Here is a 13,354-nt window from a genome sequence, read left to right as displayed (position 1 = left end):
AGAACCCAACTAACAAGTTGGGATCGATCTAACAATGAAAATGGTTTAGACTTAACTTCAATTCACATTCACGTCTATTTAGACAAAGTCTTTCCAAAAAACAATTAACTAATTGGGGGGTTTATGAAACAAGTTCCTTAATCAATCTAAGTTAACACGTAAGCAAAAGTAAATATTGAATTTTTATCAGGTTATGAGACTAACTACGGTACATAAGTTCCCCACAGGTGTATAACGTCGTATTCCTAGCAATAGCAATTCTTCCCTAGTGTTTTGCATGTAAAGTGGTAAGTTATGTATCTCTAAATCCTTGGTCCCACATCTAAAAAAATTATCCCGTACCTTGGTCTGGCTATGTGTGTATTAACTACTAACCCTTACCTTTGCCTCATATTAGACAGCATAATTGATGTATGACTTAGTTATTACTTTGCACAAATCGACACTAGCCCATTAGATATTATCACACTAAATTTATGTTGATAATTCTTTTCTTATTCCTACCTTCTTGGTACGGCAAGTAGCAATAAGGCGAAATCTAACGCGTGCACTCATTAAAAAGACTTCTAAACGAAAGAATTATCAAAACATGCAAGAACCTATTTGAGAATTACTTATTTGCTAGGTTTACTTTGTTAATTATCCATGTTTCCCTCAACCCTAGTTGTGGATTTAGTTACCCATTCAAGCAAGATCACAATTCATGGTTTTTAAGAAAGAATTCATGAACTTACTTCACAATAAGAAGAAACTCAGAAATTCAACTTAAAAATTGCAAGAAAAATCCTTCAACAAGAATCCATAAATCGATTAATTGCTAAAAGTTTGCAACCAACAATCTCCAACGCAAAATAAAATAATACCAAAAGTATCTAACCCCAAAAAATGAGGTTTTAATCCCCTATTTATAGAAAACATAGTCCTAAATAAAAAGAAATAAAATAAGAAAAGTTTTGTCCAAAAACACGAATTCAAACAAAGATCTCGCTGTAGAACTGTCAATGGAACGACGATTCATCGATTTCCTCGTCAGTCCATACTTGGAATAATTTTTCTTCACTGGCCAACACCTTCTCTAAATCAAATGACGTACCAGCAATACGGTCCGTCGATTCATCTACACCCCATCGATGCTCTTCTGTCGTTCCATACATAGAATCTTGAAAAAGTCAGGTACTAGAACCTTCACTAAACCAATTGATAGTTCACCAGTACGGTCCGTTGATCAATATAAGGATCATCGTTTACTCTCGTGGTTCTACACTTAGTCAAATCTCCCTGATCTTCTCCTTTAGCCTTGAACTACCATCAATTGTCAACACCTACTGTCCATCGATGGCCTTCGTAGGTCGCAAATCTGCACTTTTTTCTATATGCCTTGTGCATTTTCAAACTTGGACATCTTTCCTGAAAAACAAGACATAAAACACGTTAAAACTACAACAAAAGAGCTCTAGGAACACACAACTCTTGAGCAAAATTCATTGAAAACACTGTGTGATCACGGTAGATCAATCTTTTTTCATAAGAAGGTCTATTTCGGTAGTTTTGTGTTTGAGTGGGTGGTGGAGTATGTTAGCTGGGATTATAGATAGGATATGAATCTTGCTAATACTAAGGAGGAGTATTTTTGTAAGAAAGTGGCATGGGTTGGGGAGATATAGCTTGTGGAGTTGAGGGATATAATTCAGGTTGATAATAGTCCCATTTTTTAACCTTCCTCAATTCTTTGTCCAAATTTGATAATTTCAGCAGAACTCTTCTAAGCCACCAGCATTATCCTGTTATAATATTGTGGCTCTTGGGCATTGATGAAATAGTCTTTTATCTGAGATTCATCCATCTGAGGTCTGGCCCTAGCCACCTCAGATCTCCATCTTGTGGTGTAGTCCCTGAAGGATTCACTGGGTTTATTCTTCAAACCTTGGATATAGAATCAATCAAGAGCATTTTCTACGATAAAGCCAAACATGTTCATAAAATCAGTTTCCATGTCCACCCACTCAACCCATTTTCGAGGGTCTTGTTCAATATACCAGGACAGGGCCTCCAAAGTGAGACTACTCAAAAACAACTTCATGAGTATCTTCTAATCTCTCCCCACCCTTACAAGCTTGTCGCACTAATTTCGCAGGTGGGATTTGGGATCTCCAATGTCATTAAACATTTCAATATTTGGAAGCTTGTATCCTTCAAGCAATTCTACATCGGGGTACATGCACAAATCATCATCGCTCAATCCTCCTAAGCTCTTGCTTCCTTCCACATGCTTCACCATGTTGGCAAGGCTATATAATCTCTCGATCAGGGTTTCTATTAGAATTTCATTTTGGGAGGATTCTGATCCATGGTGGTCATGGATCACAGGAGCAGTTTCCACATATGGGATAGAAGTTGTTGTTTCTAAGAGTGTGTGCAGAGTTTGCATTTGGAATTGTTTCTGGAATGGTTTTCTTAGTTTGTTGATGGTAGTGGTAAAAAGGGATTTGAGTATTTTGGACGTGAAGTGATGGGATAATATTTGGATGAGTGAGTTCGGATCAGGATATATTAATTGAGTATTGTGTGGTATGGTTGTTTGGTTAGTTTCAGGAGGATTGTCTATATTTTCTCCAAACTAAGTATCGAGAGAGATAGACAACTTTACCAAATCGCACATATGTACTACCTCTTCTTCCAATTCCAAAATTTTACGTTCAAGTCTCAAGACAAGATCACTTGGAATTTTCCCCTCCTCATATGTTTCTGTCCTTTCGTTGGTGTTGTTGTTATCAACCATTTTAACCTTATCTACACAGCTTTGTTTTTGTGGATGAGAAGGGTCCCTTTTGATCGTGTATGTGCCAGAATGAAGGACAGATGAACCTTAGTAATGGGGAAAACAATAGAATCAACAGAGAACGATGTGAGGGGATTAATACAATATAATAATAACAACACATTGTTAGAAATATTCGCCCTAAAGTGCAAGGAGTCTCGTTGAGCCAGAGGTAGGCCTAACACAACACATACTTGATGCATAATATAAAATTTAAGCCTTATTTTCCAATAGGAGTTTAGAGTTAAGAAATAAAAAACAATCTTCACATATTGAATGATTTCAAATTATTACATCAGACTAAAGCAAAACTAGAAATAAGCTAGAGGCTAGGGATAACATGGGAAAAAAAATTCTAAGAAACTTCAGTCAATGCAGGTCTTCAATGTTAGTCATAATTTGCTGCCTCATTTCTCTGGTGATATCATAATTGTTGTTGAGAAGGTTGTGAGCCCATCTTCTTTCCCTTTCATTACCAAAACTTGGAAGACCTTCCTCGCTTAGATCTGCATGTTATGCATCCTCCAGAAGCCACACGTATATTCAGGTGTGCAAAAGGGTCGATGCTCTTGAACATTGATAGTTACCACCCTTTCCCATCTTCCTAGTATGGTGTTCACTTGCGGTATTTCTGGCCCAAAGTCATATCCATGGTGGCCTATATGGGATCGCAGAGGTATCATTTGAATTTGTTCGAATTGTTGGACTCGGAGTGGTACATATGGTTGCACACAGTTCAAACCAATAAGCTAGATAAAGTAGAGCTCATTACCCCTTAAAATGACATGATGAGGCTTTAACCAATAATTCTTCCATTGGATTTCAATGGTTGAGCGCTCTCTGAAATACATGAACCAGTTTTACATTCCTACAAGGGAAATAAAATGTCATACTTGAGGAATGAGTGATAATTTTATTCCCCGTGGTCCCTCTAATAATTTCTACCCTATTGTCACTTTGGTAGAAGTGTTCAACAGCCCAAAGTTGCAACAGAAAATTACGCCCCTCGAAGTACCTTTTGCCTTAGTGCGGTAAATGCTCTTAGAATTTCCGAAAGTATCATGGGAATATGGTCTTCCCACATCGAGCCAACATACGGACCACATAACATAAGCTTGTTTGGATTTTTTCCCTTTCCATAGGGAAAATCAATGAGCCTAATAATGTGACGACGAATGAGTTAAGGCGGTATCTTTCCCATTTTGCAGGGGAGCAAGCAAATTCTAAGTGAATGTTTTTATGGCCTTCCTCGTCTCAAAAACGTGAATACAGGAATTCTAAAGAAATTCATCCCATTTTCGTACAAAGTAAATTTGGATCATGATGCAGGCCAATTTGCTTCAAAAAGGACCTTGGCGTTGGCTTGTGTGGCACAATCATTTCACGTTCTTTGTATGGGAGACCCAGAAACCCACCAATATCATCAATTGTTAGGGTTAGATCAAAGTCCTTGAATTTGAAAACTAACCTCTTAGAGTCCCAAAATTTCAACAATGTCTTGATCAGGTGAAAATCTGACCAGATGGAGATCAAAACGGTAAGGCCACCTAGCAGGTCATTTGCCTCTAACTCTCGGTTTCTCTAAATATCCTTCCACCAAACCTTCAGGGTAGGATTCACTTTGACCACCATTTGTTTGTTGGGGAAATGAGGATAGGCCATGACTCTACAAACAAAACAACAAACGACTTTAAACTCTATTTTGACAAAGTTGGCTTTGATTTAACTATTATGATCACGCTGACACATAAATATGCAATTTGTCTAAATTGTATTGCAACCCATAAGACGATAGGGTGACTACTAATTATGTGGATTGACACCAAGTGTCAAACCACCTAGAGCTTATGCAACATGTATGACCTAACTAGGACTTCTAAAAGTTAGTTTGACGCGGACTTGAAAGGAATTTTATGCGAGAAGGCTCGTGGTTTTCCGATAATAAAACTATTTGTTCTATCCACAAATATGTCGAATCTCTATAAAAGGTATTTTAAGAAAAGTGAAGTAGTTTTGAGAGGTGCAAAGGCACAACATACAGTAAAAAAAAAAGAAGAGGGTCCCAATTGGGAGAAGTATGAGCAGAATGTTAGTTCTCAAAGCAGTAACATATAGTATTTAGGTGGAAAGAAGTAATGCATAGGCAGTTTATAAAAGCGATAATAAATAAATACATACATGCATAAGTAAAGGGAAGTAAACATATAAACATATTGAAGAATCACACAAATAAGGAAAGAGAGTATGTGATTAAGCATGCAAGTAAACAAATAAGAAAAAGAAAAGGGTGAAACATGACAATAAACAAATAAGGAAGAAGGAAAGGAGTGGAACGTGGAAAGTATAATATATAGGGAAAGCAAGTTTTCAAGGAAAGCGAATAACAATTTAGCATGGTAATACTGAAACAAACAATGAAGTGACTTAATATAGTAAGCCCCACATACAGCATGAAACATGTATTGGTAGAAATTAATATCTCCAGCATAGTCGTCATTCTGTCGCACCCCATTTTTTCTCAAAGCGGACATGATGCACGACCTAACAACTCTTTTGAGATTTTTGAATTTGAAGAGTCACCACCTAACAAATTAAGACGTGTTAGGGCACCTATCTAACCTATCTAAAATCTAACTAAGGTCAACAAATCAAAGATCAGGGTAACAATTTAAATTACCTCAAGAGGAAGGTATTATGCATCCCTTGAAGTCCACAAATGTAGGCGCCGATCATATCTCATGCAATTTATGTGGGGGTTACAAAAATCAAGTACGGTCACTTCATTTATTATTATTTAGTTAATTAACATGCTAGCTAGGTGATATATAATATTAAACAGTTAAAGCTACCTTATTATTTAAATTTATTAATTAGGCTTGCAAGACTAGATGATAAGATAGACGACAAAATAAATACTAAACAATTAATAAAGAGATAAGCAAGGACACAGAAATTACACAATTAAATAAATAAATAATTTTATATTTTATTTAAGCTACCCCTAAGTAATTATAATTATAAACAAATGAAGGGATAAAAGGAGAGGATGACTATAAGGGACTTTACGGATCAACACTAAACTTTATTTTATTTCTTTTTTATCATCTTCCGTAAAGGAATAGACAAAACCAAGGTTTGTCACTTTAAGCAGGAGTCGATGATGAATTTGTATGGTCCAACAATCCCTACCCCATCACCACATGCATTTCATCCTAAAAGGTGTCTACCATCCCCAAGAGGCATTGAACTACTATTAGAATGGTTTAGACTGATATATATATATATATATATATATATATATATATATATATATATATATATATATATATATATATATATATGGCTCTCCTAAGCACCAAGTCAAATATGTAGGACATTCATTTAGCATGTAAATCTCATATTGGACTCTAAATCTTAATTGTACATGCTACTAGCACAAGTAATTAGTGGAGGTATCATGCTTATGCTTAAGTGTGTGATCAAACGAACATACAAAGAAAGTATGACAATACTTACGAAATCAAAGAGGACAGAAGATAATTATTATCTTATTTTAGAAGGGCAAAAATACTATTACATGCGGAGAAAAGTTTATTGATTGATTAATTATTAAAAGGTGGCAGAATATATTCACAGATGCGTAAACATGCTAGAGCAATAACTAATTAGTTTTATGATGTAAAATTATTTTTGAGCGGATTTAAATTGGACAACAAATATTTAAAGTTGCATGCAGAAAATTTTTATAGTTATTACTTAATTTGACTGGCAGTGCAGAATGCACAAAACAACTTTTCGAACAATATTTAATTGAAGCGAATCATTTTAGATGATTCTAGTATACTGGAAATAGTTATTACTTAATTTGACTGATAGAAAATATGCAATAGGTTTATCTTATTTTTTAGGCATGTTGAAAATTATGAGAACAATGATTTTAACAAGCAATTTGTTTAATCAGTTAGTTAAGACCTATAGACATTGTATCTAATGTGAACATGCCGAGAATATTATTACACCTATAGACATGATTTTCTATATAATAATATTCGGAACCTATAGGCATAATTTTCTAAACCCAAATAATATGCAAGTTAAAGAACCTTATGAGCATGATTTCTATGTCATGAGACGTGCTAAAAGTATGTATATACAAGCATTTATAAACCTCGAATTAGTTAGCATGCTAAAATTATAAGAATCTGGTTTTAACATTTAAAACTATTAGGTCCAATTAGTTTAAAATTGATCAACATGCCTAAATTTTCTAAATAGATTAATTAAAAATGCTAAAACATAACTAATTATAGCCATGGATCTCAATATAGAATGACATAAATATTATAACATAAATACATCCAAAATTTAGCATAAATTGAATTAATTTAAAGCATACTGACTGATCTCGAATTTCAAAAGAACAAACTTATAGACAGAAAAAAGTTTAGTTTAGACCAATTATTTTAGGTGAAAATAATTTATTTACGACGTTATGTGGTTAATGGATACAGACATTATATTTAACGATCACAAATAGTAAATTAAATCAAAGGAAAAAGTAAACAATTAGCATGTATTCCTCCCCTCCCCTAAGAGATTCCCAGTTATTTCGTAGAATATTCGAGAGTTATACAAATATTACAAATCAAAATAAATGATAAATATAAATTTAAAAATACAAAAATCAATAAACTCATCTCTCGACAACTCTTCAACTAGAAGATCGAGTTCAACCAATTTAACAAAACCCGCTCAACCCAAGATTATAGCATAATAATAACTTATAGATAAAGACACGAAGACATTCACAGCAAAATACAAATTCAAATGGGTCATCTGAAATCACACATCGGAATGAGGGATAAGGAAACTAACCCGAATGTTTCCTTTTATTTATGTCAATCATACATAGTGCACATAACGCAAAAATAAGATTTAAAGTAATGAGAGAAACTAACCGGTTATACCTTATTATTTATCAGCAGTGAAGACCCAATTTGATTCGATATAGGCCCGAACACAGAAAAAACCAAGTGGATAAGCGCTCCATGGCGGGAGAAATGACGGATCCGGACGGATCTGTTGAGATCTGCCATCTTCATATTTAAACTCGGCCCTCACTGAAGTTCCATGGCCGGAGCTGCTGGTGGAGAAGGCAGTTTTTGTCAGAGCTTCGCTTGGTTGGGGACATTGCTGTTTTCTGTTGTCGTCACTGGCCTCATGCAACTTCCTCCTTCACTGGAGTTGTTGTTGTTGATGTTGTTGGGTTGCTCGTTGCACTGGTGGTGGTGGTGGTCCAGCAAAGAGAGGAGAATAAAAAAGAAGAGGAAGGTGGAGAGAGAGTTACGCCTTCGCATTTGCTGCTACCGGCGGTCTGTTTGGTAGTTTCTGCAGAAGATGCCGATGGTATCGGCTGCTACTGCTCCTCGCCTGGAGAGGAAGATAAGAAGAGGGAGGGAGAAGGGAGAGAAAGAGGAAGAAGCCGAGGCGGCCAACGGCTGCTAGCCTCACCAAAGTTGTTGCTGGTCCGCCGGTCTTCACCAGCTGGAGGAGTATAGAGAGGGGGAGAGGCAACCGAGTGAGAGAGGAGAGGAAGAGAATGAGAACAAACTTAGGGTTAATCGTCTTTTAGTTTTAACATAAGAAATAAGAGGATTCAATCTCAACTGTTAATTTTAAAAGAGATGAGGGGTGGATATTCAATCTCAAACAATAGAAGCTCCAGATTAATGGATGAAATCTTAAAATCATATGGGATTTAATTTGGATTGGCCAAAATTGCAATAAAATGGCTAGAATTGAAATGAAAGGATGGTTACTATTGAAAAAAATTAAAATTGAATGGGCTAGAATTGAAAAGAATTAGAACAAATAGGCTAAGATTTAAATGATTTTGGGGTAAAATTAAGGAATTGCTATACAATTAAAATATTACATATATTATATTATTTTTTCATAATTTTAAAACATTTGAATGAAATAATTATTTCGAAATTTATCGATAATTTTAAAACATTTAATAATATTTACAATAATTTTTATAAAGTAAGCATACTAAAATATATAATTTTAGACAAAATCGACTAAAATTCTAAACTCAAAATATATTTTAAAATAGTTTTTAATCGAATAACATTCCCGAAAAGATTGAAGGTCGGTAAAAATTGAATGTCTATATACATTTTTTATTTCTGCACTCTTGTCTTTATTCATTTTAAAAGTTTTTCCAACTTCAATTGCTAATTGTCATCGTGCACCTTTGAACCATGTTGACTGACGTGTTTTATCTTTCTATGTTAATCATCAAAACTGCATTAATCTCAACACAGATCTTACCTCTAAGCAATAGTTATAGATTTATCTTATAAATTAAGACACAATGTTATATTGCCAAATTATGTCCTTGGGGCTTAACTTCTTGGTTGAATGTCCTTGGGCTAAGAGGCAAGAGTTACAGAGCATATGATAAATCAAGACACACTGCAGTAATTTCAAGTTTTGCTTGTGGGGCATAACTTGTTAAATTCTTGGTCTAAGTCTTTCCTCTAAAACAAGACTTAATAGAGCATCTCATAAATCAAGACCAACAACTTTTGCACATAGGATGTAACTTGTTCTTTGAAAGTCTGGGCTAATTAATGCCTCTAAAGCAAGAGTTATAGTGTATCTTATAAAATTTCAGACATATTATATATCCCTCGAGACTAAAGATAAATTTTGTATTTAAGAGTACATTATGTATAAATAAATAATTTTATATTTTCATACTTTAAAAAAAAACATGAACAGAAAAGAAAAAAAGAAGGAAACAAAAAAATAGAAGGAAAAGGAAAAAAACACAGGAAAAAAGAGAAAAAAAAAAAGAAGAAGAAGAAAAGAAGGAAAAGAAAAATAAACGTAAGACAAAAGAAAGATTAAAAAAAAAAAAGAAAAGAAAAATAATTATAAAACATAAGAAAAGAGACAATCGACCTAAAAAACAAATAATGTATAATTTCTTGTTCCATTTGGTTATCAGATTACAACCTTCCTTTATTTTTTAAGGTTTGGAGAATAATTATGTCTAAAGAATTTTATTTAAATGAATGAACACTATTTTTGCTAGATTTATTTTGTAGCACAAAATATCTACAACCTGATCATTCAATAATATATCATTTATCTCCTATCATATATATTAGAATTCCTAAATCTTTAAATAAGATTTTCTCTGACCAAATATTTTATAATTTTTATGAAGATATTTAACAATAATTTGATAAATGACAATTTATCTATGGTAGAATATTTTTAAAATGAAGTGCAAATTTAAACAATTGGTTTGGTTAAAAAAAAATCGATTATATTTTACTTAAAACCAAAACCAAACAAAACAAAACAGAAGGAACAACTTATCTATGATCGAATATTTTAATGAAGTGCAAATTTAAAGAGTTGGGAATCAAAATAAGCCACGAAAATATAAAAGTAACCAAAATAAGTCATTATTTTAGTAAGTAATTAAAATAAGCTTAGTGAAAGAAAAAGTTTCACTATATTCAATAATCTAAACGTTTTACGTTAGTGTCATAATGTTTATTTTTAATATATAATGAAACTTTTTCTTACACTTTATAAAATGGAGTTGTTTCTTCCACTTTATAAAGTGGAACTTTTTATTTCATTTTATAAAGTGGAACTTTTTATTCCACTTTATAGAGTGGAATTTTTATCACACTTTATAAGAAAAATATTTTTCACATCTTGAAGAAGGTTTTTCAGTGTTATCATATAAATTATATTGATTTTGATATGTCATTAAAACGGAAAAAAATTCTTCATTATGTATTTTTATTTTTTTATTCTGAAAAATCTTTCAATTCCTATTTAAGGACGTTTATATATAATTGATAGCACCTACAACAAAGTCTTCTATATTTGTTCATTTCGATCTAAAAAAATGTCTTCTACACCTAAAGCTAAAGTTTTATTTTATTGGAATGACGAAATTATACATGAAATACCGTTTATTATCCTCCCAAACACAATGCTAAATATCCAATTAATGTCCGATATCATAAATTTATTTCATCAATTTATAAAAGAATGGGTATAACAATACAGATTATAATTTGATTATAGTCGGAAAATACTCTACTTCGTTTTTATCATAAGGACAAGTAAATTTTGGAGAGTGGATTATCTATAATAATGATGAACCGTTGACCGACTTTTTGAGGGTTCCAAATGACTATACAGATCAAATAAACTTAACAATACTTGAAATCTATGTTAGGAAGGACTAAGATTAGTCAACAACGTTCTCCTTTATCAGTCGATGTCCATTCCTAAATAGAAAATCGTAATAGCATTAATGGATTTCGAATAACTCAATCTACTGATTTTCCTAAAATGACACATTATCAAAATATTCTTACCGATCGATATGATTTTGATTTAAACGAAACTATCAATGAAAGTGATCGGTAATGCTCAATTATTATATTTCGATTATTGTTTGTTGATTTTGTCAATTATTTATTAATTTATATTATTTATTATTCTTATTATTATATATTTTGTAGTGGTTTACCTCAGCAAGATAGGGATATTGCTCCAAGTTATGGACTAAATAATTATTTTGGTCAGTCCTCACACTTTGAAAAGACGGAAAATGTTGGGACATCCTCAAATTTTCATGTCTCGCCTACTTTTGATGCAGATGATTATCGCTATGTCTAACACTTATTTTTTTAATTTGAGTAAGTTAATTGCATGAGCCAAATATTTATATATATTTTTTACATATATAGAGAAAATATTACACAAGATGAGCCCATTGATCCTGTGAATATCGATGATATGACCTTCCAAATTACGGCTCTCCTTCAGCTAGTGATAGTGATGATTTGCCTAATGCTGAGGAATCCGGAGATGATGATGATTTTTTTACTTCCAATCGATCGCCAAGACTAATGTCCATGAGTCCGTTTCGTATCATGAAATTCCTTATCTTGATCATCTCCCGGATAGTCCAGATATCTTTGGTGATGCACATGATGAGTATAGATCACAACGTACGTGGCATGAACCAGAAGATTTCATGAATGATGCTATTTATATTGAAAAAGACATGTTATTCAATTCAAAGAAGTAGTTGCAAAGAACAGTTAAACTTCTACATTTGAAGATAGCAAGGGAGTGCTTTGTTATTAAATCGACAAAAAGATCATGGTGACTTGTTTGCAGGCGTTGCAGAATAAAGATGTTGATTTAGGCTGACTTTTTTTATTGATAGACATACTAACATGAAGAAAGTTGGAAGATACATTAAAGAACATACATGTGATACGGGAATGTGCCTCGAAGGGCATTTCAACTTGAATGTTGAGATGATTGCTAAGTCCTCCGTGTTGATATAGAAAGAACGCCAAGGTACTATTTTATCCCTAGATGATTTTTATTTAATAAGGAAATATTTATTTTTTATTTGATAATTAATATTATTATTAATTTCAAGTTTCCCATCAAAGACTGTCAAACAACCGTTCTTAAAGCATATGACATTTCAATAAGTAAAAGAAAAGTCTATCTTGATTGCAAGCGGGCTTTTGAAAAAGTTTATGGTACTTGGGAGGGTTCTTTTGCCTAGTTGCCAAGGTTGATGGAAGCTTTGAAACACTACAATCCTGAAACAGTAGTCAATTGTATGTTGATAGTCAAGACACATATTGGTGCAGAAATAGTCAATAAATAACATCCACCATATGAAAAAATTATGGAAGATTTGTTGATAATTTTTCAAAAAATAATACTAATAAGAAAATGTTTCAACTTAAAGCTAGACAAAAAGATAAATTTTTGTGTACTTTATGACATAGATACTTTTATTTTGTCTTATATTTTACGCTATTCTGCCTCTTAATTTATATTAGTTTATTTTCATATGATTTTGAAGTAGTGTTACTATTAAAACTTTTATAGGATGTGTAAATCTAAAGTTTTCTATCAATGAATTTAGATGTCTTCCTAACCAAAACTAAATTAAGTCTAAGGTTGAAAGTAAATCAAACCAAAACCACATTCTAAAAAAGATAAAATTTCCCTACAAGTACAAGGCTGCAATTACCTATTTTTGCACCTAAAGCAACGAATATGAGTTCAATGTTGTCAAGTTGTGCTACTCCAAAATTTTGATTTGTTTAGTATGAGACCTCTTCAAATTGTCGTATTGGGACCATCTTCAAAGTGAATATCTTTTTGGGAGCCATGAAAAGGAAAGGGAGAGAAGGTGAAGATGAAAAGATAACTTTTTATAAAGTGAAATAAAAAGATCCACTTTATAAAGTGGAAAAAAAAGTTCCATTATATATTAAAAATAAACGTTATGATACTAACGGAAAACGTTTAGAAAATTGAATATAGTAAAACTTTTTTTCCACTAAGCTTATTTTAGTTACTTATTATAAAAATGGCTTATTTTGATTTCCAACTCAAATTTAAACAATTGGATTGGTTCAATTTTTTTCGATTATATTTTGCTTGAAACCAAACCAA

General features: G+C 32.6%; 1 long non-coding RNA gene across 1 annotated transcript; it reads right to left on the bottom strand.

Moving 5' to 3' along the window:
• Positions 1-3,062: 3,062 nt before the first annotated feature.
• LOC101254803 (uncharacterized) lies at positions 3,063-8,489 on the bottom strand. Its single transcript, XR_741862.4, has 2 exons — positions 7,786-8,489; positions 3,063-4,484 (listed from the first exon to the last, which is right to left on the bottom strand). It is a non-coding gene; the product is annotated as an uncharacterized lncRNA (long non-coding RNA).
• Between the last annotated feature and the right edge of the window lie 4,865 nt (positions 8,490-13,354).

This window comes from Solanum lycopersicum, chromosome 6 (genome assembly GCF_036512215.1).
Source record: "Solanum lycopersicum chromosome 6, SLM_r2.1".
In the NCBI taxonomy this organism is placed as follows: Eukaryota; Viridiplantae; Streptophyta; class Magnoliopsida; order Solanales; family Solanaceae; genus Solanum; species Solanum lycopersicum.
Note: the sequence above shows the minus strand (reverse complement) of the source record. Positions and strands in the feature narration are given on the sequence as shown.